General features: G+C 49.3%; 1 protein-coding gene across 1 annotated transcript in view; it reads right to left on the reverse strand.

Annotated features, from left to right (window-relative positions):
- The window catches only part of XYLT1 (xylosyltransferase 1), a 339,162-nt gene that overhangs the window by 285,906 nt on the left and 35,683 nt on the right, over positions 1 to 17,573 (reverse strand). The window lies entirely within an intron of this gene.

Genomic DNA, 17,573 nt, shown 5'->3' on the forward strand with positions numbered 1-17,573 from the left:
TGCAGCATATACATTTCTCTTCCACCCAACAATCTTTCAGAAATGCTAATGGCCTCCCTGGCCAGAAATGGTCAGTTCACACCTCCAGCTAGAAGGGAAATGAAAACAGCTTTTACCTACAAAAGGGTTTCCCTGTCTCTCCTACCAGAGCAGACAGACACAGTCTTCTGGTTGGGCTAGAGAAATTGGGGAGGGGGTTTTGTCTAGTGAAAGTCCTCTCATAGCTATAGGCCTGGCAGTGGCTCCCCAGGGTCTCAGGCAAGAAGGATATTTCATGTCACCTGGTACCTGATCTTTTTCAGTGGAGATGCTGGGGACTGGATCTGGAAAGCAGATGCTCCAACAACAAGCCATATGCTCTCCCCACATGCCATTCATGCAAAAACTAAAACAAAAACAGCCAAGCTTGGCACAAGCAAAAAATAAGAGTGCCCGTGGCGCAGAGTGTTAAAGCTGCAGTACTGCAGTCCTAAGCTCTGCTCACGACCTGAGTTTGATCCCTGGCGGAAGCTGGGTTTTCATGTAGCTGGCTCGAGGTTGACTCAGCCTTCCATTCTTCCAAGGTCAGTCAAATGAGTATCCAGCTTGCTGGGGGGAAAGTGTAGGTGACTGGGGAAGACAATGGCAAACCACCCCATAAAAAGTCTGCTATGAAAACATTGTGAAAGCAACATCACCCCAGAGTCGAAAACGACCGGTGCTTGCACAGGGGACCTTTCCTTTCCTAAACACACTCTCTCTCTCTCTCGACTTAACTTCGCGAACGAAGATTTAAGAAAGGTACAGTAGTCCACGTCTGCTGCAGGCTCGCTGGTGGCTGACAAGACCAATGTGGGACAGGCAGGTCCGGCCACAGTGGCTGCAGGGAAAAGTCTGATTTGGGGTTGGTGCTGTAGCAGTACGATTCTTCCTCGATCTCCTTTTGTCCTCAAGACCAGCTATGCGTGCGTTCTCAAAGGAAAAAACAGCCTGGTGGATGGTGTACCTCCATTCTTTGCGATCTGAGGCTAGGTCAGACCACTGGTGATGGTTAATGCAACAGGTACCAAGGGATTTCTTCAAGGAGTCCTTGAACCTCTTCTTTGGTGCCCCTCTATTTCGATGGCTGGTGGAAAGTTCGCCATACAGGGCAATTTTGGGAAGGTGGTGGTTTCCATCCTGGAGATATGCCCTGCCCAGCGCAGCTGCGTCTTCAACAGCAATGCCTCGATGCTTGTAACCTCCGCCCGCTTGAGGACTTCAGTGTTGGTCACAAAGTCACTCCAGTGGATGTTGAGGATGGTGCAAAGGCAGCGCTGATGAAAGCACTCAAGGAGTCGCAGGTGATGACGGTATAATACCCACGATTCGGAGCCATAGATGAGGGTTGTCATCACAACCGCTTTGTAAACATTGATCTTTGTGCCCTTTTTCAGATGTTTGTTGCTCCACACTCTTTTATGCAGTCGGCCAAATGCACGGTTTGCCTTTGCCAGTCTATTGTAAATCTCCTTGTCGATCTTGGCATCTGAAGAGATGATGCACCCCAGGTAGCTGAACTGCTGGACTGTCTTCAAAACTGATTCACCCACAGTGATGCAAGGAGGGTGATAATCTTCCTGGGGTGCAGGCTGGTGGAGAACTTCTGTCTTCTTCAGACTAACTTCTAGGCCAAATAGCTTGGCAGCCTCTGCAAAGCAGGACATCATATGCTGCAGAGCTGATACCGAGTGGGAGACAAGTGCAGCATCATCAGCAAACAGTAGCTCTCGGGTAAGTTTTTCCATTGTCTTGGAGTGGGCCTTAAGTCCCCTCAGGTTGAACAGGCTGCCATCGGTGCGATAGCGGATGTAGACACCATCGTCATCATCTAAATCTACTGTGGCTCTTTGAAGCATCATGCTAAAGAAGATCGTAAAGAGAGTTGGCGCGAGAACACAGCCTTGCTTTACACCTGTGCCTATTGGGAAGGGCTCCGAGAGATCGTTGCAGTGTCTGACTTGGCCTCGCTGGTCCTCATGTAGCTGGATGACCATACTGAGGAACCTTGGGGGACATCCTAAACGTTCCAAGATTTGCCACAGGCCGTTCCTGCTAACGGTATCAAAAGCTTTGGTAAGGTCGACAAAAGTCACATATAGACCCTTGTTCTGTTCCCTGCATTTCTCTTGGAGCTGCCTGAGAACAAATACCATGTCGGTGGTGCTCCTGTTAGCTCTGAAGCCACACTGGCTCTCTGGGAGGAGTATTCTGCAAGCCACACTGCTCTCTTCTGCAATGGTGGGCACCAGTCTGTTCAGGAGTATTCTAGCAAGGATTTTGCCTGCGATGGAGAGCAGGGTTATCCCCTGGTAGTTGGAGCAGTCTGACTTTTCCCCTTTGTTCTTATGTAGAGTAATGATGATTGCATCGCGAAAGTCCTGTGGTAGTTTGCCTTGTTCCCAGCAGGTGACAAGTACTTTGTGAAGTGTGCTGTGTAGTACTATGCCCCCATGCTTCCAGATCTCTGGTGGGATTCCATCAACTCCCGCTGCCTTGTCACTTTTCAGTTGCTTGATGGCTTTAACAGTCTCTTCTAGGGTGGGGATCTCATCCAACTCTGTTTTCACTGGTTGAAGTGGGGTGAGGTGGATTGCTGAATCTTGAACTACGTGATTGGCACTGAAGAGAACCTGAAAATACTCCAACCACCGGTTCAGTATGGATGCCTTGTCTGTGAGGAGCACTTGGCCGTCTGCACTACGCAAGGGACTCTGAGCCTGATATGATGGACCATATAATGCCTTCAGGGCTTCATAGAACCCTCTTAAATCACCAGTGTCTGCACACAGCTGGGTTCTCTCTTCAAGCTTGGTCCACCACTCGTTCTGAATGTCTTGAAGCTTGCGCTGGAGGTTGCGCTGGAGGTTGCTACATACAGCGAGAAAGGTTGCTTTTTTCCTGGGACAGGAGGGCTGAGCAAGATGTGCTTTTTTTCGCAAGATCTCTTTTTCGCCAGTAATTCTTGGATCTCTTGATTGTTCTCCTCAAACCAGTCCTTGTTCTTCCTTGTGGAGAACCCGAGGATTTCTTCAGAGGGCAACAGGATGGTAGTTTTTAGGTGTTCCAGAGTGCTTCTGTGAGGCAACTGGGGCCCTCAATTCTTGTCTGGAGTTTTGCCTGGAAGGCAGCTCTAACTTCAGCTGACTGAAGGCTGCCAAACTGAAACTTCCTCCGGGGGATACCGCCTCTCCTGGGTGTAGATTTAAAGTGAAGATGGAGATTGCAGCGTACGAGACGATGATCCGTATGACATTCTGCACTGGGCATTACTCGGGTGTGTAAGACATCTCGAAGGTCTCTCTGGCACACCAGAATGTAGTCAATAAGGTGCCAATGCTTGGACCGTGGGTGCATCCAGGTTGTCTTCAGACTGTTCTTCTGCTGGAAGATAGTGTTGGTAATGGTGAGCTGATGCTCCGTGCAGAATTCTAGCAGGAGGCGCCCGTTATCATTGCAGTTGCCAATGCCGTGTTTGCCAAGTACTCCTTTCCAGGCTTCCGAGTCTTTCCCTACTCTGGCATTGAAGTCGTCAAGGATGATCACCTTGTCCTCCGAAGGGGTCTTCCGTACGAGGTTGCGTAGATCAGCATAGAACTTATTCTTTTCTGCAGAATCTGCTTGAAGGGTTGGGGCATACACACTAAAGAGTGTTGCATGCTGCTTGTTTTGAAGAGGGAGGCGCATAGACATGATGCGATCTGAGTGACCTGTTGGCAGGTTTTCGAGTTTAGAGGCAATGGAATTCCTGATCATGAAGCCAACGCCAGAAAGGCGGCTCTCAGCCTTTGACTTACCCGACCAGTAAAGGGTATAGCCAGCACCGTGTTCTTGAAGACTACCTTCCTCAGGGAAACGGACCTCACTGAGAGCTGCTATGTCGATATTCAACCTGAGAACTTTGTGGGTAACTAGAGCAGAGCGTCGTTCAGGGCGACCACTGTCTACTGTGTCAAGCATGGTTCTGATGTTCCAACACGCAAGCTTTAGTCTTTGCACACTTTGTGAGGCAGGTGCATGCCTTTTCTTTGTTGTTATTTTTCGACCGCAAGTAAGGATGCCCGTTGACCGCGGCTAGCCAACTAGGGGGGGAGGAGACGAGCTTTGTTTAGGCCACCTTTTCTAGGCCCCTCTCCATACGGAGCAAGCAGTGCTGTCCCTAAATAAGGCTGCTTGGTCGTTCAGGGTGCTGCCGAAAAATGATTTCGTCTCCGGGTCAGCATCAGGCGACCAATACTCTGAACCGCCTACATGCAGGATCGGGACTGCGGCTTCCAGTGGCATCTTCCACCTGCCGTTTCGCCCCTTGCCCATCGCTGCAGGACTTGGTATGTTGTGGGTTGTGGATGTGGATACCTTTCAGGCCTGCGCAGAGGAATTTTTAGGTGAAGCGCAGTGTGCGCAGTACTGGCTCCACCCTTTCACCATGGGGTCATCTGCCATGGTCCAGTAAACCGGGACGTCGGCAGCGAGTCCTCCAGGTGGTAGATGTTACATTAACGAGCTCTGTCTGCCTGGGCTTGATGTTAGAGTTTTCCTTCTCTTGGCTGGCGAGGTTGGTGAGCCCAACCTGCCCATCCGGTTATACCGCCGGACATTCGGTCGCACCATGATTTGGCAAACTCTGTGAAAATGGGGGGGGACCAGCGAGAAGGTGTTGCCACGGATGCAGTAATGTAGGAGAGGCCATTGCAGTAACCATCTGCCAGGCATAGCCAGACAGTGACCACGCAGCGTGCACTACACCGGGAAAGGAGAGGCGATGTATTGTGCATGCACTTACCCTGGGGGGCAGGACACCCAGGAGGGAGCCCACCCACCCCCAAACACTAACCTATATCAAAATAACATACTAAAATGTGCCTCGGGGTCAGTTTCCTACATCTTTAAGAACTACCATCAGCAAACAACCATAGTAAAATCCCACTGACGTAAAGCAAACGGGCACAGCAAAAAACCCCAACAAATTACCAAGATGCCGCATGACCCAAGAGAACATTGCCAAGAAAGCACGGTCACTTAAATTAGGGGAGACAAAGAGGTTACACACACAGGGTGGCCAAACTTCAGCTCAGGAAGTAGGGCTCTTTCACACATATTTTGTGGCTCCCAAAGCCCCCACCACCCCGTTGGCTGGCTTGGAGAAGGCATTTCTCTCTTTTTAAATCACTTCACCAAATCAAACCATTGGCTTGGAGAATGCATTTCAATTTAAACTTGCTTTCTTTCCACCTCTCCCTCCCTCCCCATCTATTTCCTTCCTTCCTTCCTTCCTTCCTTCCTTCCTTCCTTCCTTCCTTCCTTCCTTCCTTCCTTCCTTCCTTCCTTCCTTCCTTCCTTCCTTCCTTCCTTCCTTCCTTTTTATTTCTTTCCTTCCCTCCCTCTCTCAAACATCTGTTCATGTCTTGCAGCTCTCAAACTGATATTTATTTTATGCAGCTCTTATGTTAATAAGTTTGGCCATATATTTCAGTAGTACTACTTAGCATTAACAATCAGGGGTATCAAACATGCAGCTCAGGGGCCGATTCAGACCCCCAGGAGGGTTCCTATCAGACCCCTGAGCAACTCACTGTCATCTCCTTCCTCCTCGCTCTCTCTTGCTTCCTTCTCCATCACAGCTTGCCTTGCCAGGTTTGCTCAAGAGCACAGAAGCTACAGAGCCAAAGCTTCTATTTTCTCTATTGGCCAAGGCTCCTCCCTTGGGGAGGAAGGGGGAGAGGCAGAGCTTGCTTTGCCAGACTTTCTCAATTGCCCAGCTTTATTTTAAGGTTGTTTTTTTAAACAATTGTGTTTGTCTATGTCCTTTGTAAAGTTTATATCTCTGCTACCTAATCTTAAATAGGCACATGCATGGCCCGACCCAACATGGCCCGGCCCAACAAGATCTGGCTAATGTCAGATCTGGCCCCCATAACTCATGAGTTTGACACCCCTGGCTTTCCAAGTTCCACTGCTGATCTGGGGCAGGCTTTTAAAAATTCTTTAGAAAAAATGTTTATTGCAAAGGTATAATTGACTGTTTTCTCCAAAATTACATTTACAACAAAAAGAATGACAGGGGATGTGTGGGTGCGCATGTGTGTGTTTACTTTGAAGGAAACTCACACTTCCAAAACATCTGTCCTTGATGGTCTAGGAGACCCCTGTTTTCCTCTCTGCAGAAGCCTAATTTAATTGGAAAGCTTAATGAAATGAAACTGGGTCAATGGTGCTCTCTCTTTCATCTATCAGGTGTGTCGAAATTAGAAGGCGTCAAGATTACCAGTAGAGTAAATCCTTCTCTGTTGCAGTGGGAGGCGGCAAAGAGAAGTCTGAACTAGATAATCCGCAACATCGGAGAGCTTTTATGCTGGCTAGGATGAATGCATTTCCCTCCAATGTTCTCTATGGGAGATTTCTTCAAGTTCCCTTTAGCAAAAGACCCCCTACGCGGGTCAAGCTCGCCGGATTCCTCCCAGCATATCTTATTGAACCGCCAACTGTATACTAATCTCCGGAAGGTTCTGTTAGATAGTCTTTCCATACCGTCCTACATTCAAGAAAATAGGATTGATTGCCATTTCCTATTAAATGACAACATAATCAATATCACAAAAGCTGTTGCCAAATTCTTGGCTGAAATCGTTAAAAATTATTCTAAGCAGGTTTTATTGGGATCTTAATCTTAGTTTAGCCTTTTATGCTTTAAACAGACATAGCTGGTTGTTGTTTGGTTGACAAGTCTCTGTATATCTCTTTTCGTTATGCCAATAAAGGTGTGATTGGATTGGAGAAGTCTTAACTGTGCCAACCTTCTTCAGCTATCTGGTATTTTGCTCCAGGACAGCAAAAGAGTGACAGGTAGCTGGTTTATGTCCTCCCTTCTCTTTCCAAGCAATACAAAGTGCAACTGAATGTATCAGAACAGCCCTATTCAGACATCAGGGCAAACTTACGTTGCCATGAGTAGTGTGGCTGTGAGGGTGCCCCGAGGTGCCTGCCACCCCAGGCAAGGTGCCCCCCCACAGGCAAACTATGCCCCACCCCCAGCCTTCCCCCCCACCCCCCTCACTCACCACCTTACTAGGGGGTGATCCTGTCTCACCACACCGCCACATGGTGCAGCGCACCATGACCTGGCTGCAGATGCTGCAATCCAGATGCATGCCCCTTCTTCTGCCTCTGCCACATCCTGCCTCCCACAGTATTTAAAACATGTGGGAGGGCGCCGGAAGGGCCTACCAATCAGCTGAGCAGTGGAGTCCTTATTTGTGAGCCCGAAGGGCAGTGCATCTCCCTTCCTCACTGGTTCCCCCCACCTGCCTCCTGAGAGGGGGGCACCCAATTCAGTGCCCCCTGGGCAGTGCCCGTAGGCAACCACATACTGTTGCCTAGCAGACGTGCAAGCCCTGACCATGAGCTGGGGAAGGAATGAGAAGACAGTGAGTGTAGCCCTGAAGCTCAACTCTTCCTTAAAACTCAGCAAGAAAAGTAGACTTGAGGTGAAGTCAGTAATAAATCAATGAAAATGTGGTTTGCCTGCAATGTCTTCCCTTTGGAGGCTGATCTGGTACCTACTCAGTGCCAGTCCTAGGGCGCATGGTGCCCTATGCAGGTTCCCTGCCTGCCGCTCCCCCCGCCACCTCCCGCCCTCTCTCTGCAACCATTCTTCGTTGCTCCCCCTCAATCGATTAGAGGGGTGCGCTGCAACGAGGCTGGGCCCTACCAGCTTCGAGGCAGCGGGCATCTGAAAGTTTTCTGAAGAGAGAGCTGGAGGAGGTTTCTCCCCTCACCGCTCCTTTCCAGAACCAGAAATTTATCAAATTTATATCCTACCCTCCCGTAACGGGCTCAGGGTGGCCAACCACAGTTTAAGAAGAAGAGGAAGAAGAACTGCAGATTTGTACCCTGCCCTTCTCTCTGAATCAGAGACTCAGAGCGTCTTACAATCCCCCATATCTTCTCCCCCCACAACAGACACGCTGTGAGGTGGGTGGGGCAGAGAGGGCTCTCACAGCTGCCCTTTCAAGGACAATCTCTGCCAAAGCTATGGCTAACTCAAGGCCATTCCAGCAGGTGCAAGTAGAGGAGTAACATTAATAATTAACAAACATAGAATATTAAAAATAAAATATATAATAAAACATTTAGATACATCAGCAATCATTAATCCATTCATTAAAAGTCCCAAGATGGCACATTTCTGAATTCCATTATACTAATTTAGTGAGATTTTCGGCGCTGAAGGTAATAGGCACCTCCCCCTAACCACTGAAGGCGAGTTTGAATAATTTGGCTTTACAGGCCCTGATGTTTTCAGGGAGGGCATTCCACAAAGTGAGGGCTATTACCGAGAACGCTCGAGCTCTGATGGTGGATAATCGAGTTTCTTTCGGTCCAGGGATCTTAAGGAGATTTTGAGACCCTGAACGTAGTGCTCTCTGGGGTACATATGGGGAAAGGCGGTCCCGAAGGTAGGTCCTGAAATGAGGGGGAGTGAAGCCTCCTCCAACTCTCTCTTCAAAAAAGCTCAGATGCCGGCTGCCTTGAAGCTGGTAGGGCCCAGCCTCATTGTGGCGTGCTCCTCTGGCGGGGGTGGGTGGAGCGCGACATGGCAGAAGGGAAGGGAGGGGACTGGCGGCAGCAGCAGCGGGGAGAGAGGCAAATTTAGGCGGTTGCCTTGGGCACCGGGTTTTTTTTTTTTCAATTCGGCAACCCCTCCTGGCACCCTAGGCAACCACTTAGTTTGCCTAGTGGGTGAGCCGGCCCTGCACCTACCCTTCTACTGTCCTTTAAGCAACCAGGCCCAAATATTTCTTTCCATCCAAGTTTTTTAATGAGGCGTTCCATCTTTTTTTGAAGCTGTTTGCTGCCAGCCTGTGGATTGCTTCACAGGTATCGTTTCAGGCTGACAAATATTGTTCTACGTTATTTTTAATCCTTCCCCTCACACTTTTCTTTTTATGGTTTCACTGTGTTGTTTTTACTTTGCAAGCTGTCTGGAGCAGATCTCTGAAGAAGCATCATCTGAATCTTCTAAATAAACACATGTCTGTGGCCAGGCAGTGCGCTGTGTTGAAACACCGGCAGGCGACTTCTGTAAAAATCACTCCAGCCATCTGCCGAAGTGAAACAGAGTCATGTCAGAGCAATTCACTCACGCAAGATCACTCTGTGTCTTCCACAAAACAGAATACAAAAAAAAAAAAAGCAAACAACTGTAGATTTCATTTTTCAATACTTTGTGGCAAGAGGAGTTTATGTCTCGCATGACTTCACATCTTAGACTTGACACTGGTAGTCCGAGGAGACTGCTTGCACGAGCTGTTCTGTGAAAAGCGGCTGTCGGCATAGCGATAGGATAATCCAGCAGAGGGGGGAAAAAGTTGTGTGTGTATGAGGCGGAAGGTTCTGGAATAAGAAAATGTGAGGGGAAAAAGATGGGGAATAATTTGGGAGAAACGGTGGTAGAAGCAGAGACAGAAATAAAGGAAATAAAAGGAGGAAGAAGATATTGGATTTATATCCCGCCCTGTATTCTGAATCTCAGAGTCTCAGAGCGGTCACAATCTCCTTTACGTCCCCCCCCCCGCACAACAGACACCCTGTGAGGCAGGTGGGGCTGAGAGAGCTCTCCAAGAAGCTGCCCTTTCAAGGACAGCTTCTCCAGAGCTATGGCTGACCCAAGGCCATTCCAGCTGCAAATGGAGGAGTGGGAAATCAAACTCGGTTCTCCTAGATAAGAGTCCCACACGCTTATCCACTACACCAAACTGGCTCTGCACTCTAAATAAATAAAACATTTATTTAGAACTTCAAAAAAAAAAAGAGGGAATGTGGTTTCATAGGAAACAAATAATAATTTATATATATCTGTGGTGCGTGGGGCATGGGAGCAAAAGAAATTTTGCCAGGACAGGCACTGTAGGAACACCAAATAGACGTCCAATATGAAATAGCAGGGGCTATGCCAGCTAAGATGAATCACACCACCATGGCGTTCTCTCACACACATACACAAAGCACACAATATCCTCGGTTTTACAGCTTCTGCATAACAGAACATACTTGGAATCCAACCCTAATGGGGGGAGGGAGAAAGCACAAAAGCTGTGTTTTGCAGCAACGGCTTCGCCTTGCAGAAAGGGGGAAAGGTCGCACAGCGACAACTCTCGCTTCCAATTCCCTTCCCAGCTGAAGCAGGAACTGACTGCTAGCCAGCGCTGGACTGGGGGATAATCGGTTGCTTGTATCGCACTCCACAACGCAGTGTAACGGAACATAATCCAGCACTGCGCCAGCTTAATAATCAAGAAAATCCAACCAGCCAGTGCAACTGTTCTTCTTGGATGAAGAACTGGCTTCCATCCCCACTGACGGAGCCCAGGTGGGGTTGTGGAGAGGGTGAGAACCATCACTGACTGCTGTCAGTAAAGACCCAAGGAATTATGTAAGCAGCCAGGCAGGGCCAGCCCTAGACTCTCTGTTTCCCTAGGCAAGGCTGACTTCCGGTGCCTCTCCCCTGCACTGATAATGTCAGCAAGTCACATGGGGTGCCCAATTTACGCCCTCAGAAGGCCAGCGCCCTAGGCAATTACCTAGTTTGCCCAGGGCTTTTTTTTGTAGCAGGAACTCCTTTTCATATTAGGCCCCACACCCAATGCAGCCAATCCTCCAAGAGTTTGCAGTAGGCCGTGTACTGAGAAGCCTGTAAGCTATTAAAGGATTAGCTACATCAGGTGGGTGTGGCCTAATATGCAAAGACGTTTCCGCTACAAAAAAAGCCCTGAGTTTGCCTAGGGGGAGGGTCGGTCCTGCAGCCAGGTAACATGCAACCTATGTGCGAAACAACTCAATTTTGGTTCTTGAAACTTTAGGATGATTCCATGGGACCGACAAGATTGTCCACCATCAACAGCCCCTGGACTATCACTGCCTGACAAAAAGCTCAAAAGCTAGAATTTGTACCTGCCTGCTCAGTTCTCACTGTTAAGCCTGGAGTGAACAGGAATCCCAGTTCAACCTTCCATGTTTAATCTTGAAAATCTTCAATTGCAATTCCCTGGATGTCACCTTTCCTCCCCATACAAAAACACTTGTAAGACCTGAGATATGTACTTTGCTCTTAAACATGCTTTCCCCCCACCCCAGTATCAACCAAAAGCATCAGATCCTAGTGGATAAGACTTGCTTTGGGATCAAGTCATGGAACTTTGTTTTTATATGTGTCTACAGTAGCAAGAATGACATACACACAGGAATGGAATGTCCAGCAATACTTACAGTAGAAGAATGGTTCGAGAACTTGGACTGTACAGCTATGGCTAAACTTACAAGTACTGGTTAGGAAAAAAGACAATTGTGCTATTTATTACAGACTGGAACCCCCTCACTGACTTTTTGCATGAAAAAGATAAGGATGACTTGATGATCTGAGGTTTCCCTGACTAAGAAATATATCCGAGGGTAATGAATGAAAAGAGAGAAATTTGGTGTTTGAAAATATAAAGTTAGGGAAATTTTTGTAGAGAAAACCGGAAGGAAGCCTTTTATAGGCCCCTCCCCTTCACCTTTTCCTTTAAGTTTTTTTTTTAAAATGGTGTATGGCTTTGGAAGTTTTAACTTTCTTTGTATGTCTTCTACTTTTCTCCAGTTAATAAAACTAAAATATATACAATGGACATTGCTTTGGGATAAAGCAGCATCTCGGCCACATTTTGATGCTATATGAACAAGGAACATGTGAACATATGAACAAGGACTATGAACTGAGGGAACATCTCAGCCACGTTTTGATGTTATATGAACAAGACCAAGGGCCCTTTGCTGGATGACTCATACACTTCCCTCCCACAATTCAATCTGATCATAGACTTGGGTTTTATGGTCCACCACAGCCTGCCATTACACTATGACTTTTTTGCTTTCCTATAGACTCAAATCAAACCCAAGTTTGAAATCTCAAGAACCCACGGGCTTGTTTGTGTAAGGATCATCAGTGGCTTGTTGTTATGCCATGGTTCAAAATCCAAACCATGGTTTGAGCTTTCAGCAGGCAAACTATGCTTTAAAGAAGCTCGTCTGCTCTCTTATTCCATCATATCACAACCTTACAAGAGCATACCGATATGGTGCCAACATCTCTGAACTATGAGTGATGGCTGTACCAGGGCTTTTTTTTGGTAGATAAAGCCAAGCAGAAACTCATTTGCATATTAGGCCACACCCCTGCCACCGCCATTGTTTCACACAGGGCTTTTTCAACAAAAAAAGTCCAACAGGAAGCCATTTCCATATTAGGCCAAACCCCCTGACACCAAGGCAGCTGGAACTGCGTTCCTGTGCATTCCTGCTCAAGCCCTGGCCATAGCCGGGGCTTTTTTGTAGCAGGAACTCCTTTGCCTATTAGGCTGCACCCCCCTGATGTAGCCAATCCTCCTGGAGCTTACAGTAGGCCCTGTAAGCTCTTGGAGGAGTGGCTACATCAGGGGGCTGTGGCCTAATAGGCAAAGGAGTTCCTGCTACAAAAAAAAGCTCTGGCCGTAGCCATGGTTTGTCAGTTCAGGAACCACTTCAAAATCACCATTATCATAAGCCATGTTTGCAAACCCTCCACACGTCAAAATCATGATTGCCAATTCCAGTTCACCAGCCAATTACAAGGCATCACATGGTTAATGTGTATCACACTGAATGCTAGTTAAGTTTCCTTCAACATAGTTTGGTGGGATATTAGATTTGAACCACAGTGAAAAAGACGAGCAAAGTAAATCCAAAGAACAACTGTCTGCAGCGGAAGTCACGTTCAAGGTCCAAATAGGGTTGCCAACTCCAGTTCAAGAAATATCTGGGGACTTTGGGGGTGGAGCCAGGAGACATTGGCGGCAGAGCCAGGAACAAGGGTGTGACAAGCATAATTGAACTCCAAGAGAGTTCTGGCCATCACATTTAAAGGGACAGCACACCTTTTAAAATGTCTTCCTTCCATAGGAAATAATGGATAGGGGCACCTTCTTTGGGGGCTCATAGAATTGGACCCCCTGGTCCAACCGTTTTGAAACTTGGAGGGTACTTTGGGGAGAGGCACTAGATACTATATTGAAAATCTGGTGCCTCTACCTCAAAAAACAGCTCCCCCAGAGCCCCTGAACCTCCAGAACAATTCCCCATTATACCCTATGAGAATCGATCTCCACGTAGGGAATAATGAAGACGTTTCCCTCCCCCCCCCCCGTTTCTGGCGAGTCTGAAGCAGGGGATTGGCCTCTCTACTCACCAGTTGCTGCCAGCTTCTTCACAGCAACACAGACACACCATCCCAAATTGAAGCCTTTCAAGTCAAGCCTCCGGAGGTGCAAAGGCACATGGTCCTTTGCGGGCGGGGCTCTCCCCCCACCAGCCAGCTGACTGGGGGCGGGAAGCAGCCTGGGAAAATGGACGAAAGGCTGCTGCGATCAGGGCTGGGTGGGAAGGGCCGCCATTCCCCCCCCCCACTTTCCAGATTTTTGGCGAGCGGGGGGAGGAGGCTCCAATTTGGGAAGCCTAGGTCCAAAAGAGTCACTTGATGGAGCACATACAAATCTCTCCAGGTCACCCATACAGGCTTTTCTCCCTCTTCTCTCTGCTTAGAATCATAAGAGTTGGAAGGGACCTCCAGGGTCATCTAGTCCAACCCCCTGCATGATGCAAGAAACTCACAAATACCTCCCCAACCCCCACAAAAAACAGGTTGCTTACCTGTAACTGATGATCTTCGAGTGGTCATCTGTGCAGTCACACACATGGGTCTTGCCGCAGGCAACGGATCCATACCTCGGAGCTCCAATAGCTCGTTTATAACGTCTTTTGGCGCGCTTTCCTCCCGCCCTGGGGAGCAGGCAGCGACTGCGCATGCCTGGAGCGGGGGGAGAGCGCCCATTCCACTCAGTTTCTTCCAGCCGCCACTGGCAATAAAACTAGAGAAACTAAAGCAAGAAGTACCAGAGGCCAGCAGCGGGGAAGGCTGGGTGGGCGTGTGTGACTGCACAGATGACCACTCGAAGATCATCAGTTACAGGTAAGCAACCTGTTTATCTTCTTCGTGGTCTCTGTGCAGTCCCACACATGGGTGACTAGCCAGCTATGAGTTCTGGAGGAGGGTGCTGGAAAAGAAAAAGTTAATCACATGACCCATACCAAAGACTGTATGATATAGGAGCATAAGCGGATGCACTCACCTCCATTTCAGTGAAAGATGGATCTGAGGACCGCTTGGCCAAAGGAGGCGTCACGTCTCGCACGAACGTCCAACGCGTAATGGGAGACGAACGTGGACGGAGAGGACCACGATGCAGCAGCACAGATGTCCTCCATGGAGACGCCGTGCAAAAAGGCCGAAGACGTCGAGACCGCTCTAGTGGAGTGCGCCTTCAGACCTTCGGGCAGAGGCTGCTTAGCCAGTTCGTAGCACAGCCTAATGGCACTCACTACCCATTTGGATAGTCTCTGGGTAGAGATCTTGTGCCCCCTGCAAGGGTTTCCGTATGCCACAAATAGATTAGGGTCCTTACGGAAAGGCCGTGTACGATGGAGGTAGAAGGATAATGCCCTTCTTGCGTCCAAAGAGTGCAAGGCCCGCTGTCCATGGTCGGTAGGGTTGGGAAAAAAGGTCGGCAGAGAGGTTGCAGTCGATAAGTGGAACTGGGAGACAACTTTAGGAAGGAACGCCGGGTCCGGTCTCAGGACAACCTTTTCCTTGTGGAAAATGGTGTAAGGAGGATCGTGGCGGAAAGCGCATAGGTCACTTGCCCGTTTGCCAGAGGTAAGGGCAACGAGCAGCGCTGTCTTCCATGAAAGAAGGTTGAGGTCTATGGTGGCCATGGGTTCGAATGGTGCTTTCATAAGCGAGGAAAGAACTAGGGATAAACTCCAAGTAGGGACAATGGGTTTAACAGGAGGATTGAGGTGCAGCATGCCCTTGAGAAAGGACTTGGACAAGGGATGAGAAAAAACTGTCTTGCCCTCTACCGGATTGTGGAACGCAGAGATGGCGGACAGATGAACTTTGAGGGATGAGTAACAGAGTCCCGATTTCTGCAGTGAAAGCAAATAGTCCAGGACCATATTGAGAGGCGCTGATTCAGGAAGTAAATGGTTAGTAGCCGCGAAAGAGGAGAAACGTTTCCATTTCCGTTGGTACGAAAGCCTTGTGGAGGGCTTTCTGGCATTAAGAATAACACGGGCTACCTCTGCGGAGAGGTGGGAGGTCGAATTCTCCAGGCCGTAAGGGCCAGAACCCGAGGGTTGTGGTGCAATATCTGACCGTTGGCTTGGGACAGGAGGTCGCTCGCGAGAGGGAAGCGACGGTAAGTGTGATGAGATAACTGGAGAAGTCTCGTGAACCATGGTTGCCGTGGCCACCAGGGGGCTACCAGGATGCAGTCCGTGCAGTCTCGTGTGATCTTCAGCAACACCCGAGTTAGTAGAGGGGTTGGTGGGAAGATATAGTAGAGAGGACCCGTCCATCTGTGTAGGAAGGCGTCGTTCCGCCTTCTGGAAAAGTAGCGTGGACATTTGGCATTGTCCCTTGAAGCAAAGGCATCCACCTTGGGTGTTCCGAAGCATCTGAAAACGGGTCGGAGGTAGGTCGGATTGAGGGACCATTCGTGGTCGTCCAGACGAAACCTGCTCAGAGAGTCGGCCAGAACATTGTCGACACCTGGGAGGTGAACAGCGGTCAGGTAGATGTTGTGCTCCAGGCACCATTCCCAGAGTAAAACGGCTATACGACAGAGCCGGAGCGACCTGGTCCCTCCCTGCTTGTTGATATAATAGACAGTTGCCATGTTGTCCGTTGAAATCTGGACATGGCTCCCCTTGATCAGCGGGAGAAACGATAAGAGGGCCCTGTGCACGGCAATCAGTTCTAAGCAGTTGATGTGCATGGCCCTCTCGGAGGGGGTCCAAAGGCCTCTGACGGTCTTGTCCTCTAAGTGGGCTCCCCATCCCCACTTTGAGGCGTCCGTTGTCACTATAGCCACCGGGGGTGCCGGTAGAAATGGCATGCCCGCAAGGAGATTGCTGGGTACTGTCCACCACGTAAGGGATGAGAGTGCTCTCTGGGGGACCGTGAGTAGGACATTCTGAGGTTGCAACTGAGGATGGTAGGCTCTTACAAACCAAAGCTGTAGTGGTCGCATCCGTAGCTTGGCAAAGTGGATGACGGAGGTCGTGGCGGCCATGAGGCCCAGCAAGCGTTGTATAATGAATGCAGACTGGCAAGGCTGGTGCTGAATTGACTTGGCTAAGGTAATGATGGTGAGTGCTCGATCCCCTGGGAGGAAGGCACGGTGGAGAGAAGTGCGTAGGAGAGCCCCTATAAATTTGATGTCCTGGGTGGGCTCTAGGTGGGATTTTGATGTGTTCACGCGAAGACCTAAGGAATCGAGAAGAGAGAGCGTTGTGCTGATGTTGGCCTGCAACCGACGCTGAGTTGGTGCTATGAGGAGCCAGTCGTCGATATACGGGAAGACTGTAATGTCTCGAAGTCTGAGAGCCGCTGCCACCACCGCCATGCACTTGGTGAATACCCTTGGCGCGGTGGAGAGGCCGAAGGGCAGGGAGACGTACTGGAAGTGGTCTCTCCCCATGGCGAATCGCAGGTACTTCCGGTGATGAGGTCGAATTGTCACATGGAAGTAAGCGTCCTGAAGATCTAGGGAAGCCATCCAGGAATCCCTGGGAATCAGAGGCAGGATGCCCTGCAAGGAGATCATTCTGAACTTCCTGTATTCGATGAATTTGTTCAGCTTCCGAAGATCTAGGATAGGGCGCTTCCCTCCATCCCGTTTGGGGACCAGGAAGTATCTTGAATAGAATCCCGTCCCTCGGTGTTGAAGAGGAACGGGTTCTATGGCATTCTTCTGGAGTAAGTCCAGAATTTCCTGTTGAAGGAGTGCAGATGGAGGGGTGGCTATGAAGTGGTGGTGGTGTGGTGGCGAAACGAACTCTATTGCGTAACCTAGACGCACGATGGTAAGGACCCAAGAGTCGGTGGTGATGGAACTCCAACGAGGGTAAAAGGGGAATAGCCTGGTCTGCCTGTTGGGAGAGTCAAAGAGACTGTTTGCCTGCCTGGGACTGCTTCTTAGAGGGCTGAGCCCGTGGCCTCTGATGAAAAGGCTGTTTGGGAAGGGGTTTTCTTTTCCAAAACTCCTGAGATTTAGGTGATCTTTGACGACGCTGAAAGGATGACTTCCAGGGTCTCTGCCTATTAGAGGGCAGGGAGGTAGGTTGTATGACGCCAAGGCGTTTGGCTCTCTTACGGCCGTCATCGACTGATGCGAGGACCTCGTCCGTGGACGCATGGAACAAACCCAGGCCATCGAAAGGAAGATCCTCTATACGTTGCTTGATATCTGGCTGAAGGTTGGTAGAACGGAGCCAGGCGTGCCGACGTAAGGCTACGGACGTTGCGAAGACTCGGGAGGAGCAGGAAACCGCATGGCGAATGGAGTTGATCTGCTGTTTGGAGACACGGGAGAGCTCAGAGACAAGAGCGGAGACCGCTTTTTGAGACGAGTCAGGCATGGATG

Source organism: Heteronotia binoei, chromosome 20 (assembly GCF_032191835.1).
Source record: "Heteronotia binoei isolate CCM8104 ecotype False Entrance Well chromosome 20, APGP_CSIRO_Hbin_v1, whole genome shotgun sequence".
Classification (NCBI taxonomy): domain Eukaryota; kingdom Metazoa; phylum Chordata; class Lepidosauria; order Squamata; family Gekkonidae; genus Heteronotia; species Heteronotia binoei.